At 44.6% G+C, this 14301-nt stretch overlaps 1 long non-coding RNA gene across 1 annotated transcript in view; it reads right to left on the bottom strand.

The window, feature by feature from the left end:
• LOC109026806 (uncharacterized) overlaps positions 1 to 14301 on the bottom strand; it is a 31264-nt gene that overhangs the window by 15712 nt on the left and 1251 nt on the right. The window contains exon 2 of the long non-coding RNA XR_002005848.4: positions 14068 to 14289. This is a non-coding gene — a long non-coding RNA (uncharacterized lncRNA). The remainder of the gene's footprint in view (positions 1 to 14067; positions 14290 to 14301) is intronic.

Here is a 14301-nt window from a genome sequence, read left to right as displayed (position 1 = left end):
AAGGAAATTTTACTTCAATGCCTTCAGTAGAAAACTAGTATCACATGCCATTAATAGAAGGTTAATAAATATAATACAAAACAATTCTAATTAGAAACTGTTGTCTGGAGAGCTTCTAAAAATCCTAATGCCCAAGCCAGACCTTAGAGCTATTAAACTGGAATTCCTCTGGGGAGGAAGCAATTAGGCATAAGTAATTTGTTAAAGCTCTCCCCAGGAAATAGCATCATGCAGCCAAGGATGAGATCCACTAGAATAGATGCTGTTGCCTGCTAATGCCTCTAAGGCTGAAGAGTGTTTGCCCTCCTTAAGAAGAGAGATCAACAAGTGATAGAGAGGTATTAAAGAGACAATAGGCTGGGCACGGTGCCTCATGCCTGTAATCCCAGCACTTTGGGAGGTCGAGGCGGGAGGATCACAAGATCAGGAGATTGAGACCATCCTGGCTAACACGGTGAAACCCCATCTCTACTAAAAATACAAAAAATTAGCCAGGCGTGGTGGCGGACGCCTGTAGTCCCAGCTACTTGCAGCTACTTGGGAGGCTGAGGCAGGAGAATGGCGTGAACCCAGGAGCTGGAGCTTGCAGTGAGCCGAGATCGCACCACTGCACTCCAGCCTGGGCGACAGAGCAAGACTCTGACTCAAAAAAAAAAAAAAAAAGAGAGACAATAGCCTAAAACCGACACTTTCTCCTTAGCATCAGAAGAACTGAAAAGTAACTTTGAAATGGGAAAAGTTTTCATTTGTAATTTGTTACTGTTGAATCAGTTGCTCCTTTGCAGTCTAAAACCAGCTCACATGGCACTTGCCCTTTGGAAAACACTGGATCAGAAGACCCCAGGTGGTGTGGTTTCTATTCCTGTGCCCTTTCGGCTCCAGCAGCTAGCTTCCCAGCCAAAGACTCCCACAAGGTCACTGGAGAACCCCTACTCACCTCTGTGTGTTCTCCAGCAGGGACTCCAAAATGCCTGCATTTACATCACACTGTCAGACACATCTTTCTATTTCAAAATGAATCTTCCCAGTGGCTCACATTAAAAACCTTAAGGCAAAACCGCATCTCTGTCTCCTTTCATTTCCTCTCAAGAAGCCCCTTGTTTTCATCTAGGAATATCTGGCCCTAGAGAAGGCTTAAGTCAGCCCTGCCCTTTTGGATCTTAAAAAGAGGTATAGCTAGGGAAGAGGGAGAAACAGGAGACTCAGTGCAGATCCGCACATGACTTTGAGAGGGTCTTCTGCTGTGAAGTTTCTCTTTCATCCCTCACCTCTGAACACACACAAGACTGTCCTGATGGACGGATGCATTTAGAATGAAAGCTGGACTTTTGGGTGGGGATTCCAGATCTCCATAACATCATTTTCTTATCTGGCTTGGGGCATCACTGCAAGAACTGGGTACCTGCCTCTGTGGACTAGGGTTTGAAGAGCTGCCCCAGAAGGATTACATGGCCTCAAGAGCAAGCAGTTTGGCTCACTAGGCAGGTTGTTGAGCAAACCTCTGATCTGCTTACTTCCTACATTTACAACCTAGAATGCTGACACAGTGCCTACCACCAGACGAGCAGGCTACTTTACTGTCTTGTCAGCAGAATCCTTCTGTCTTGTTTCCCTTAGAGCCTAAGGTTCTGCTTTGAGGTCTCCTCCCTATTCTCCATCTCAAAGTTACACAGTCCCACCTCCTAGCCTTAGCTCTTGTTGTGCCCATAGTCCAGAATGTTCTTCTGCCCCATCCCTGTCTGTCCAAAGCCTAACCACCCTCAAAGCTGATTGAAAATGTCAACTCCTCCATAAAGCCTAAGATGATTCCCCTGGTCAAATAATAACAGTAATGAAATTAACAAAAAATAACAGTAATAATAATAGCCTAGCATTTGCTGAGTGCTGCTGTGGGCAGGCAATGGGCTAAGATCTCATACTCATAATCTCAACCAAATCTTATACTAGATGTAGCTCATTATCCCTGCCCTGCCATTTTTGATATCAACTTACTTGTTCTCTCTGTGCTTCATTTTTCTCAGATATCAATGGGGATTATAATATGTCTTCCTTGTAAGATTGTTTTAGGTATAAAATAAGCTAGTGTATGTAAAGCATCAGCATAGTACCTGACACTATGGTTTTGGCTTAGTGAGTATCATTACTTCTTGTAACAACTTAAAGGTCTGGGTTTGTACTGATAAGGACAGGAGGAAGGGAAATACTGGGTAGAAGAGGGCAGGGTCCCTGGCAAGGACTCCACCCTCAAGCCTGGACCCGCAGCCCTAGATGAGAACTTCACATCCCTGTTTTCCCGCTCGAATGTTGCCTTTTCTAAAACCACCCTGGCATGCCACACTTCCCTCCCCACCCCGTACCCATAAAAACTCCAAGTTCCACTGGCAGAGGAGCAGAGCAGTGCAGCAGAGAAGGAGAGAAGGGAAGAAGTGTCTGAACATCAAGAGTAGAAGAGGCAGCTGGACATTGGAGACTATGGTTGGAGAGGAATTTGGCCAGGAATGGCTGAACTCCAGAGGAAGAGTATCTTCCCACTCCATCCCCTTTCTAGCTCCCCATCCCACTGACAGCCACCTCCACCACTCAATAAAGTCTCCACATTCACCATCCTTCAAGTCCCTGTGACCTGATTCTTCCTGGACATAGGACAAGAACCCGGGTACCAAGAGGGCAGGGTGTGAAAGGCTGTCACCCCAACCCTCCACTGAGTGGGTAAACACTTAGCTGTCTGTGGACAGCAAATGCTAAAAGAGTATTGTTTGTAACACATGCCCCCTTGGGCTCCAGAGGTCACGGACAACCCCTAGACACTGCCACAGGCTGGTACACAGTTTGTTCCTAATGGCTTCCAAAGGCAATCACCCCGGCTCCTGCTCCTGCTCTCCTGTGTGCTCCCCCTCATGCAAGGGGTTTGAGTGCAGTGGCCGAGTAAACAAGTCACCAATGTTGCAAGTCCCATGAGAAGGTCAAGGGAACAATCCCATCTCAGTATTATTCTCATCTTATAGATGAGAAAACCAAGCAATAGAGGTTGAGTAAACAGTCCAAGTTCAGTGACAAGCAAGAATTTTACTTCCCTCTGGTCTTCACTGAACTTTGCTCATCACAAAGATGATGTAAGGATAATCTTCCAGTTGCCATGGGAACTCATTTCATCAGCATCTCAGCCATCCTAGATGATTTGCATACATGACTTTATGCAGAAAGAGAAAGTTAAACTGACTTGAAGTCAACTGGCTCTACTGGCTACTGTCCTTTGAGATACCGTGATATTTGCATTGCATCATGGTTCTAGGGTATCCCAAAGACAGGTCTGCTCATTAATCCTCATACTTTCTCTCATTCACCAAGAATGTGATCCAGCTAAGGAAACAGACGAGAGCGACCAAGGAACGTGCTGGTGGAGCAGGTGTTGAATTCCTTCTCTGCATTTCTGCTCTTCCACTCTTTAATTGCCTTCTGGCAGGATGTTCCTGACTGCAGAGGCAACACCTAAAGCTTAGCCAGCTTAACTGCAGGTCTGCACAATAACAAACCCTTCAGAATTTCAGCACTCATTTCTTCATCAAGGGCCCCGAAATTATGGTTGCGTATCACCTACTCATTTCCTCTTGGTTCAACCTCACATGCTTTCATACTACTGCTGACCATCTGTACATGTTACTCACCACTTTCCTCCTTTCCTCTATTCAAATAAGCCAGGCTGGGTTTGCACTCCAAAGGTACCCCTATTGATGGTTGGGCAAATAGGATACAGTTTCCAGAAAGAGTGACAACTTTGCTTCCTGGAATCCCTGCACAAAATGCAGGGTCACATATGGCCCTGAGGACGGATTTGGTGGCAAAGAGATATCTGAGTTTAGTAGTTTGAAAGTACTACGGCTAGCTGTGGTTCCAAACTCTCTACCAGGTCACGCTGGGGTAGCATAGTAAATTCACAGGACTGTTGGGAGGTATTTTAAATTTTCCAAGGGAAAGACAGGATCCTCCATATCTGTTGAACACTGCACAAACTCAGGGTTGTTCATGGTTTCAACATTAGATTATATCATATTCCTTTCAGTGATGGCATCTTTTGGGGAAGCCATGTTTTTGGCAGTTACTGTGACAAAAAGCAAGTGCCACAAGGAAATCAGTATGGAACAGGAAATGAAGGTGGCAGTGTCCACTCTGATTCCAAAGTTTAAGGAGTTGCACAGTGCCCAACAGGCCACACATCCCATGAGTAAGTAATTGTGATGATTTCAGAATACAAAAAAGTATTTTTTTTGTTTCAATGTATCATTTTTTTTCAAATGGCCAATACAAAGTTTTTAGCACATAAAGACTTTTAAGCGATTTGACCCTAACTAGTTAATCAATGAATCTGTTTGGTATTTCTTTTGGCCTACAGATGCCATGAAAAAATTACTGAAGCACTAAGCATTCTGCGACCAAGGAAGGTTTGGAAACTTCTGGTCTGGTCAAGTCAGCCATGTTTCACAGCTCCCAAGAACTTCATTGGTACCTGATCCTATGACAAAGCATACCTGGGTCTTGGTTTTGGTTATCATGGTTGTTTCATCTCAGAGACTTTTACATATTTTCAGTGCTAAATGTGCCTACTACATGGGGCCTGTGCAGCCATGTGCCTCGGCCAGCACCTGCCTCAGCCTCCCTGGGCATCTCTCCCTTTCCTCTGCGCTTAAGTCACACCAACCTCCTTTCCATTCCTCCAATCCGCCAAGCCCTGTCCCATTGTAGGGGCTTCTTACTGATTCTCATCCTGGTTCACCTGTAGGTCCCAACTTAAATGCCACCTCATCAGAGAGCCCTCCCCTGTGATTCTCTGTCTCACCACCCATTCATTTCCTTCATAGCATTTTGTCCTCTGCACATATCTATTTAGCTCTATGAGGACAGAGTCCAGGTCTGATCTGCTTACTACATTCACAGAATTTAGCTGGGTGCCTGATATGTAATTGTCACTCAATAAATAACCGCAAGGTTAACAAGTGACAGTTTAAATCATACACACATTTTAACTGGGGCCCTGTGCAGCCCAAAGCATTTCAGAAGGCTTTTCTGGCAAACAGCCCATCAGATAGACACGTGGGACAATTGCATCACTAGCCACAGGCAGAGACAGTCAAGGGCGGTGTTTGCAATCAAGAATCCCAGCTCTGCCACCTCCTTGCTGGCAGACATTGGGCAAGTTACTCATTCTGCCTCTACCAGCCATGTCTTTGCCTGGAAAAGGGTTGTTAAAAGGACTAACTATAAAGCTCTTAAGTAAAATCTGTCAAGAAAAAAGCACTCTAAATAAAAGTAAGCTGCTTTTATTAGGACAAGGACAGTGTTCAAGGACTATCCCATGAATGCCCACACACCATTCTGAGAGGAAGTTTCTGCCTCAGAAACCGACAGGTCCAATGCTTCTTGCTTGTTTTAGAATAAAAGGCTCAATTCAAAAAATGATACATGGACAATTAATTATTAGCCCCATTGGTGTCCCCCACACAACTCATGATTAAAACCAAAAAGAATCTGTTATAGAACTTTGATTATCCAGCTGGACAACAGAAATGGAGAATGTTAGGCAGTGACTGTCAATTTGTCTAGACTCAAACTGCTCTATGGCACCAAGCACATGGTGGAATGTGTGTGCCTAATCCTTCCAGTCCTTTGCTTGTCCCCTTCTAACCGGCTCTCTTCATGTTCTAGGCTTAAAAGTAAGCCCAGAGCACCATGAGGTTGTTCTGGTTGTACCTGGGGAGCTCCAGGGGCCAAGGGCTGCTCACAGTCACAGAGAGGAAATGACACACGGCTCCTCTTCTTGCAGTGGGAAGAAGCATGAGTACCAGCCTTCATCTGTCCACACCTCAGTTACTGTTGCTCTCTTTCCTGGGTCTCCTTCGCCCAGCCTCTCCCCTACCTGATCCTCATGTCTGGATGCCTCATTTTCACAACCCCCTGGAATCACATCACTCTCCTCCCCAAGCGCTATCTACACTTCCTATTTCATGCATACCCACATCTTAGAAAACCATTTCTCCCACTGGCTTCCTATAGATGGCCTAGCTAAGGGTAATGTCTTTTCTGCTAACCTGAGTTGCTGTCACTTTATAAATTTTATATAGGATGGTCTTACAAGACAGATGGTACTGATGGACTCAAACACGTGATGTGTTTCAATCCCAGACTCTCCATCTACTAGCTACATTTTTCATGGAAAGTTAGCTTTACATCTCTAAGCCTCAGTCTCCTCACCTGTAAAGTGGGCAGAATAGTTTCCACGTCATAGCTTTGTTGTGAGTACGAGATGAGAAAACTCACACGAAACACACACCACAGTAACTGGTCCACAGGAAGCACACCCAAAAAGTCTACTACTGTGGTTTCTCAGGTCAACCCCTCATTTGGCAGATCTCAGCTTAGACATCATCTATTCTGGAAAACCTTCCCTCACCGCCACCCCAAAGATGTGTGTGCATCTAAAGCACCCTTGCTGTGATTGTCATTGCAAGGTGTGTCACACTGCCATGTCATTGCCTCTTGGCTTTTTTTTCTTTTGCCCCCTAGAATACTGTGAGCACATTACTGGTGGGGGCAGTGTTCCTTCTACTGTGGCAGAGCACCTAGCACAAAGTACGTGCTCAGGACATATTCTGTCATATTAAAAATAGCTATTTAGGCCGGGCGCGGTGGCTCACGCCTGTAATCCCAGCACTTTGCGAGGCCGAGGCGGGAGGATCATAAGGTCAGGAGATCGAGACCATCCTGGCTAACGTGGTGAAACCCCGTCTCTACTAAAAATACAAAAAAATTAGCCAGGCGTGATGGCGGGCACCTGTAGTCCCAGCTACTTGGGAGGCTGAGGCAGGAGAATGGTTTGAACCCGGGAGGCGGAGCTTGCAGTGAGCCAAGATCGAGCCACTGCACTCCAGCCTGTGCTACACAGAGAGACTCCATCTCAAAAAAAAAAAAAAAAAAGCTACTTAAACAAGCAATCTAATAAAGATGAAATTTTGCTGTGTTATACACTTATTATTGCTACATTGTAAGACTAGACTCCCTTGGCAACCAAACACATTCTTTTTTATATTATTTAATTTTAATACGAGTTACCATATATTGATCCATCTTCTATGCCAAATGTAACTTAATCCTTCTATCAGTTCTCTGAGGTAGATATTATCAGTAGTCCCATCTTATAAGGAAAATGAGGCTCAGAGAATTGAGGTACTTTGCCCAAGATCATCCAGCTAGTAGAACAGAGCTGGGACCCAAACCCAAGACCATTCATCTCCAGTGTCTGTTTGCTTTGCTGCCTCCAATAAGACTGAGGGTGCCACTTTCCTTTTTGTTAAATTTTCTGGCCTCCCAAATACCGTAGAGTGGCATTTCATTATTATTGGCACCTACATAACAAACATGGTAATGCCTTTGATGTAAATTCCTTTGGTGACTAATCAACCCCACCTTGCCATATTTTTGTCTTTGGCACTATTTAACTTTCATGCCTTGTCAAGTCTCCTTAACTGGAGTGTAACCAGCTGGTGATGGTGCCAAGGTCTTAAGATTCTTTCTGTCTCCCCAGGTCTAAAGGGAACATCTCTCACCTACTAAAAAACATAAATGAAATTAGGTTTCTGTCTATTTGGCTGTTCCATGTTCAAGTAAAATGACTAGAAGATCATCACCAAGTCTGAAGGGTATTTGGGACAGCTTGATTTGGATCTGTGGTATACACAGCTTTCACATTGGGGGACCAGGGAGGCACCTCAAGAAGATAGACACACTTAGTAACCTTTGTACTATTTGACTTTTTTTTTTTTTTTGAGACAGAGTCTCTCTCTGTGACCCAGGCTGGAGTGCAATGGTGCAATCACAGCTCACTGTAACCTCAGCCATCTGTGCTCAAGTGATACTCCTGCCTCAGCCTCCTAAGCAGCTGGGACCACAGGCATGTGCCACCACACCTGGCTAATTTTTTTAATTTTTTTGTAGAGGTGGAGTTTCGCCATGTTGCCCAGGCTGATCTCAAACTCCTGGCCTCAAACAATCCTCCCTCCTCAGCCTCCCAAAGCTCTGGGATTACAGGTGTGAGCCACCATGCCCAGCATAGTTTATTTTAAACTAGAGGCATGAGTTACTTTTTTAAAGTACCATCAAGAATAAAGATAGATAGATACATAGATAGATAGATAGATAGATAGATAGATAGATAAATTTTCAAAGCCAAAAATTAGAGAGAAAATGACAGGGCAGAAGACCAGGGGTCATAGTTATTTTCCAGAGCAGATTTCCAGAACAAGATACAATAAAAGCCTGATGAATATTAATATAAATTTTCTGTGAATGGAGAAACAAATGCGCCTTAAATGTGAGCCCCAAATCAACTGTCACAAAGGAAGCTGCTCCAAATTGCAGGCCCCGATTTTTGGTCAATCTATTTCTCTCCAGGAGAATTCTATGTGCTCTAGGGTGAGTAGCAGCAGTAATGTACTTTATTGGATGGTGCTTTAACAATTCATCGTATAAATATTCAATAATTGTTGGTTAGAGTTGATGTTGATAGGGGACCCTCAGACAATAGATGCCAGGACTTCACCACAAACATCTGCCCACTCCATGTTGTTCCCACCTTGTCTTGTTCTATCTGTCTCTACTAACAGCAAGACCAGACCAACTGTTCTCATACCTTTCTAGCATAAGCATTTCTACATCTCAGCAATCCTACAACCTAGGACACACCCACTTCCTTCCAGTTGCCCACACACCCATTTCTTTCACTAGGATTACCAAAGAGTTGCATTTAGAAAGGAAAAAAAAAAAAGGTTTCCATATGCAAATGGAAAAATCAAGGTCAAGGTGGAACACTTGCTCTGCAGTCAGTCCAGTTGAGCAGGCCAAAAATGCCCACTGGGATAATGTAATTCAGTAATGACTGCATCTACCACCCTCTGCCCTTATCATGGGCCAAGGGTGGAAGGACGATATTGAAAACATGTGATCACAGTCATCTTTGAAGGGGAAGAAATTAATGAGGACATTGTAGGCCCTTTGAAAGTGAAGCTGATTCTAACCACCCAGCGGGTTCTCCTTGAACCACTGCTCAGACAGAGCTGATTTATCCATACAGGGGAGTTGCAACAGAGAAAAAGTTTAATTCATGCAGAGCTGGCTGGACAGGAGGCTGGAGTTTTATTATCACTCAAATCAGTCTCACTGAAGGCTCAGAGGTTAGTGGTTTTTCAAAGATAGCTTGGTGAGTAGGGAGCCAGGGAGTAAGGAATGCTGGTTGGTTGGGTTGGAGATGAAATCACAGGGAGTGGAAACTGTCTTCTTGTGTTGAGTCGGTTCCTGGGTGGGGCCCATCTGGTTGTCAGAAATGCAAAAACCTGAAAAGACATCTCCAAAGGCCAGTCTTAGATTCTAAAATAGTGATGTTATCTGCTGGAGTAATTGGGGAAGTTGCAAATCTTTATTCCTCCTAAGTAATGGCTGGCTAGGCATACTTCCTAACAGAATTCAGGCCCCTCTCATCCTCCTAACTTGGTGGCCTTTCATTAGTTTTACAAGGGTAATTTAGTATCTGGGAAGGGCCATTATAATTTAATTAAATTTCTCCCAAAGTTAGCTTGGCCCACACCCAGGAATGAGCAAAGATACCCAGAAGCAAGATGGGGACAGTTAGGGCAGATCCCTTTCACTGTCATAATTTTCTCACTGTTATAATTTTTGCAAAGGCAATTTCCACTCTAGGAATCTTCTGCAAAGCATTAAAACAAAACAAAACATGTATTAGAAAGGCCACTGAAAAACTGAATGAGCTAACTCAAGCAGTTTTCTGCCTCCAGGAAATACCACACCTAAAACAGATGCTTCCTCATCACCATCCATAAAAGTACAACATTTCGCAGTGACCTGGTAACTTGCATCCATCCCAGGAGAAGGTTCTCAGCTATGAGCACATGTAATTATTTTTGAAATACGGACTATGGTCTAACTAGGTCTGTCAGATTATAAAACACAAATTCTTGATGCACTACATATTCTGCCTTTTGTGTGTGCTTCACTTATCTCTTCTTCGGTAACTTTTTTCTTTTTTTCTGATTAGAAAAGTAATACAAGGTCATTGTAGACATTCTGGAAAATTTAAGAGATCATTAAAAAGAAAATAAAAATAATTCGCCCTCATACCACTCATATATACACTGTTAAATTTTGTGCTCTAGAACCTTCTGTTACCACTAGGGAATGTATCTAAGTCACGTGGCACCAAAATCACGTGGCACCAAAGTATGTTAGTGGTGGTGAACTAACCTCGGTTCTTGCCTCCTCATGAAACATGAGGTTTTCCTTGACCCCTTCACAGTCCTCGTGACAGGAATGCCTCACTTACTCAGTCCACAGCTCTCAACCCCTCATGGTTGGGGCAGCACACAGGTGAGCAGGTGCAGGAGCCAGAGCAAATGCTTTTGGGCACCGGCAGGACCAAAACTCTGTGCAGGCCCCACAGCAGCATCTAGGGTGGAGTACCCATGACCCCTGCAGCCCCCGAGGACATATGTTACAGTGCACTTCTTTAGCTTTGCTATCCATGGTTGGATTAAGTGTTTAACAACTCAGTGAACCCTCTGCCTTTTTGCAAGGGCAGAGGGTCAGTGTGACAGCCTTTAGCATCCTCACCCGTGGCACCTGAGATCTCGTTTGGTGTCCAGGAAAAATCAGGTTGCATGAACGAATTGAAGGGCGGTGAATGTGGAGGATTTTATTGCCAGTGGAAGTGGCTCTCCACAGGAAGGGGAGGTGGAAAGGGGAGGGACTGGGAAGGTATTCTTCCCCTGAAGTCCTGCTGTCAAGTCATCCCTCTGAAGTCAAACTGCTTCTCTCCTGCATTCAGCTGCTTCTTCTCTCCTCCCCTTCTCTGCTCTCTGCCAGTGGATCCTGGGGGTTTTATGGGTGCAGGATGTGGGGACAGGGTGGGCCATGGGTGGTTTGGGAAACGGCAACATTGGAGTGGGAAAACAGGAATACATGTTCTCACTTTGGGCCGCAGCACCAGGCTTGAGGGTGGGTCTTTGCCAAAGACCCCCACCCTTTTCTGCCTAGAATTTCTCTGTCTCCTGTCCCTATTACTCAGAAGAAAGAATTTGACCAAAGGGCTTAAGACAGAGTGAGAGACCCAGGCAAGTTTTAGAGCAGGAGGGAAAGTTTATTTAGAAAGTTTTAGAGCAGGAGGCCAGACACAGTGGCTCATGCCTGTAATCCCAGCACTTTGGGAGGCCAAGGCGGGTAGATCACTTGAGGTCAGGAGTTTGAGAACATCCTGGCCAACCTGGTGAGACCCCATCTCTACTAAAAATACAAAAATTAGCCGGGCATGGTAGCTGTAATCTCAGCTACTGAGGAGGCTGAGGCACGAGAATGGCTTGAACCCAGGAGGTGGAGGTTGCAGTGAGCCAAGATTTGTGCCACTGCACTCCAGCCTGGGAGACAGAGCACGATTCCACCTCAAAAAAGAAGTTAAAAAAAAAAAAGAAAGTTTTAGAGCAGGAACAAAAGGAAGTACACTCAGAAGAGGGAGGGTGACTTGAGAGATTCAAGTGTATGGTTTAACCTTTGATTTGGGGTTGCATATGCTGGCATGCTTCTGGGGGGTTGCCTCCCTTCTCCCCTGATTCTTCTCTTGGGGTGGGCTGCCTGCATGCACAGTGGCCTGCCAGCACTTGGGAGGGGCCACATACACAGTATGTTTACTGAAATTGTACGCATGTTCACTTGAGGCATTCTTCCCTTACTAGTTGAGTGTTCTTAGAAGAAGCTCATACACCAGTTAAATTCGACAATTTTCCCTCCTAGTGCGCATGCTTGAGCCCATTCGCCCAACTCCTAAGATCTTATCCGGAAGCTGCTAATCACCAGCTTCAGGTGTTCTATCTACTGGGCGACTGCCTTTCCCTGGTACCAGCTGTGTCCAATTATTATTTTAGAGAGACAGTTTAATAACCATCTGACCCTCACCTGATGGTTGCCTGACATTCCTGGTGGTGGTGGGCAGGGACATGGGGGGGGGAACCCTCTTCTGCCCTGCTCATGTCTGACTAGCTATCTGCTGTGACACTTCCACTCTTCTTTTGGTAAGAGCATGTATGTATGAGGCAGGAGGTAGAAGCTACTTCCCATACCCCTAGGCTAGAAGTATCCCTTCAAAAGCAACTGACCATTTGGGGGAAGAAGCCTTAGTTTTCATTATCCACACAATTGCCCTATTTCTGCACTTCACTGGCCGCACAAATCACTTGGACTCACGTAACAGACACATGTGACTGTATCCATAATAGGTTCATTGCCCATTGCACACAGCAAGTCAATATGCCGAGAGGCCAGGTTGCAGCAGAGAAATAGGTTTAATCGTAGGGTCACCAAATGAGGAGACAGGAAGAAACCTTAAATCTATCTCCTTGTGGCATTTGGGGCTAGGGTTTTTAAGAGTTTGGGAGTGGGCTGATGTGTTGGAGATGGTTGACTGGTTGAAGAGTGCATGGTGAAGTCACGGGACAGGGTGAAGCTGTATTTTCAACCTGATCCCCTTTCTTTGTGGGGGTTTTCCAACTGAAATGTGGTAGAATTGGGGACCCGAAAAACAACTTAAGTGATTCTTAAACAAAAGCCTCCTGATTGTAATGTCAGAGATCCCATCTAAAGGAACAATAGGGATACAAATCAATTCCTACACAATCTTATGACCCTAATGTCAGAAATCCTATCTACAGGAATAATGCAGATGCAAATGGTCAGGATCTAGTGCTACGTGACTTTGAGCAACAAGGAAGTGGGCCAACATGCAACCTATTCAATGCTTAATTATAACAATATTCCTGTCCAGAACCCAGCATGCAATTCTTGTCAACCCTGTGAGGGTGCTTTCATGACTCTCAATGGCCTACCACTTTCCACCTAGTAGGGCAAACCTGCCTTGTCTATCATTTTCCTTGTAATAAGCCCATTCTCCTTGTCAGGGAGTGATATACAGGTGATAAGTGAGACTTCGTTGAAAGGCTATGGAGCTTGTAGGGCAAATTATTTGCTCCTAAGAGACATCAACAGGACAAGATAGTCTTTTCTTATCCCAGGTGTTATCAGTCCTTAGTGGATTGATGCCTGGAACTGCAGAGCTCCTTAGAAAACTAAGCCCAGGGCAACCTAATTGATGCAGACGTGAAATCTGTTCAAGTGACCTCTAGCAAGTCACTGCAAGTGACTGAATACAAAATAGACTGTTGCAAGAAAAGAGCAACTTGCAGAACAATATGTATAGTATGATTCCATTTATATAGCCAGATAGATATAAATACATAGAGAAGCATTCAGAAGGAATGCTGGCACTGGTAACCTCTGGAAGCCACAGGAATCAGGGCTTCAACATTGTATTCTATGTATATTTGTATTGTTTGAAGTTTTTACAATAGCATGCATGCATGTATTGCTTATGTAATCTTCTAAGATTTTAATTTTTATAAGTACACATGGCTTCTCCTTTATTTGAAATGTGTACTAGATGATCAAAGCATTCTTCTAGGAGAAAATAAGTTTTTGTGGCCAAAAAAATTCTTTATTTTTGGTTTTTAGGGGGTTGCCTCCATGTCACAGCTTAATCATCAGTCACATTAACCTTGCAGCTCAGCATGCCCTCTGTTTGTCAGCAGACCTTTCTCACCCATAGGGTAAGCCATAGAAAGCTTATGGGTATCGGTTCATTTTGCCTGGGATCAGGGTCTGGATTGTGAAGTGGGACATGTTGATAAACCTCTTCTCCAAAATCAGGTCAATGGGCATTTGGCTGATATTACCAGAATGCTGGCTGGCCGTGTACAGCCTGTCTCCGAGAGTGGGCTGTGGCCCCCACATTAGAACAACCTGCCAATGACCACATTAGAACCTCCATTGTTAAAATGCAGGTTCCTGAGCCCCATCCCAGATCTGAATCACAATCTCCGAGCATCAGCCCCAAGAACCTGAATTTTGTTGTTACATGCAGATAAAGTACGAGAACCACTTCCTCCATGGATGAACTGAACTTACCAAAATAGTCAGTCCCGAGGGGCAGAGATGGCGCAAGTGCCAGTTCTCCTTTCTCATCCTAGATGCTCAGAGTCAAATTCTTGGCTCAGCAATAGCCAAGTGATTTCATTGTGGGAAGACAATTCAGAGCCCTGTTCCAGGCTCCTCACATTGATTCTCTCTGTCTTCTTCCACTCCTCTTTGTTATCTTTGATGTCCCCTTGTGAGCTACGAAAAGACTTTCTGGGACACGAC

Source organism: Gorilla gorilla, chromosome 4 (genome assembly GCF_029281585.2).
Source record: "Gorilla gorilla gorilla isolate KB3781 chromosome 4, NHGRI_mGorGor1-v2.1_pri, whole genome shotgun sequence".
Taxonomy (NCBI): Eukaryota; Metazoa; Chordata; class Mammalia; order Primates; family Hominidae; genus Gorilla; species Gorilla gorilla.
The sequence above is the reverse complement of the archived record's forward strand: the minus strand, read 5'-3'. Positions and strand labels throughout refer to the sequence as shown.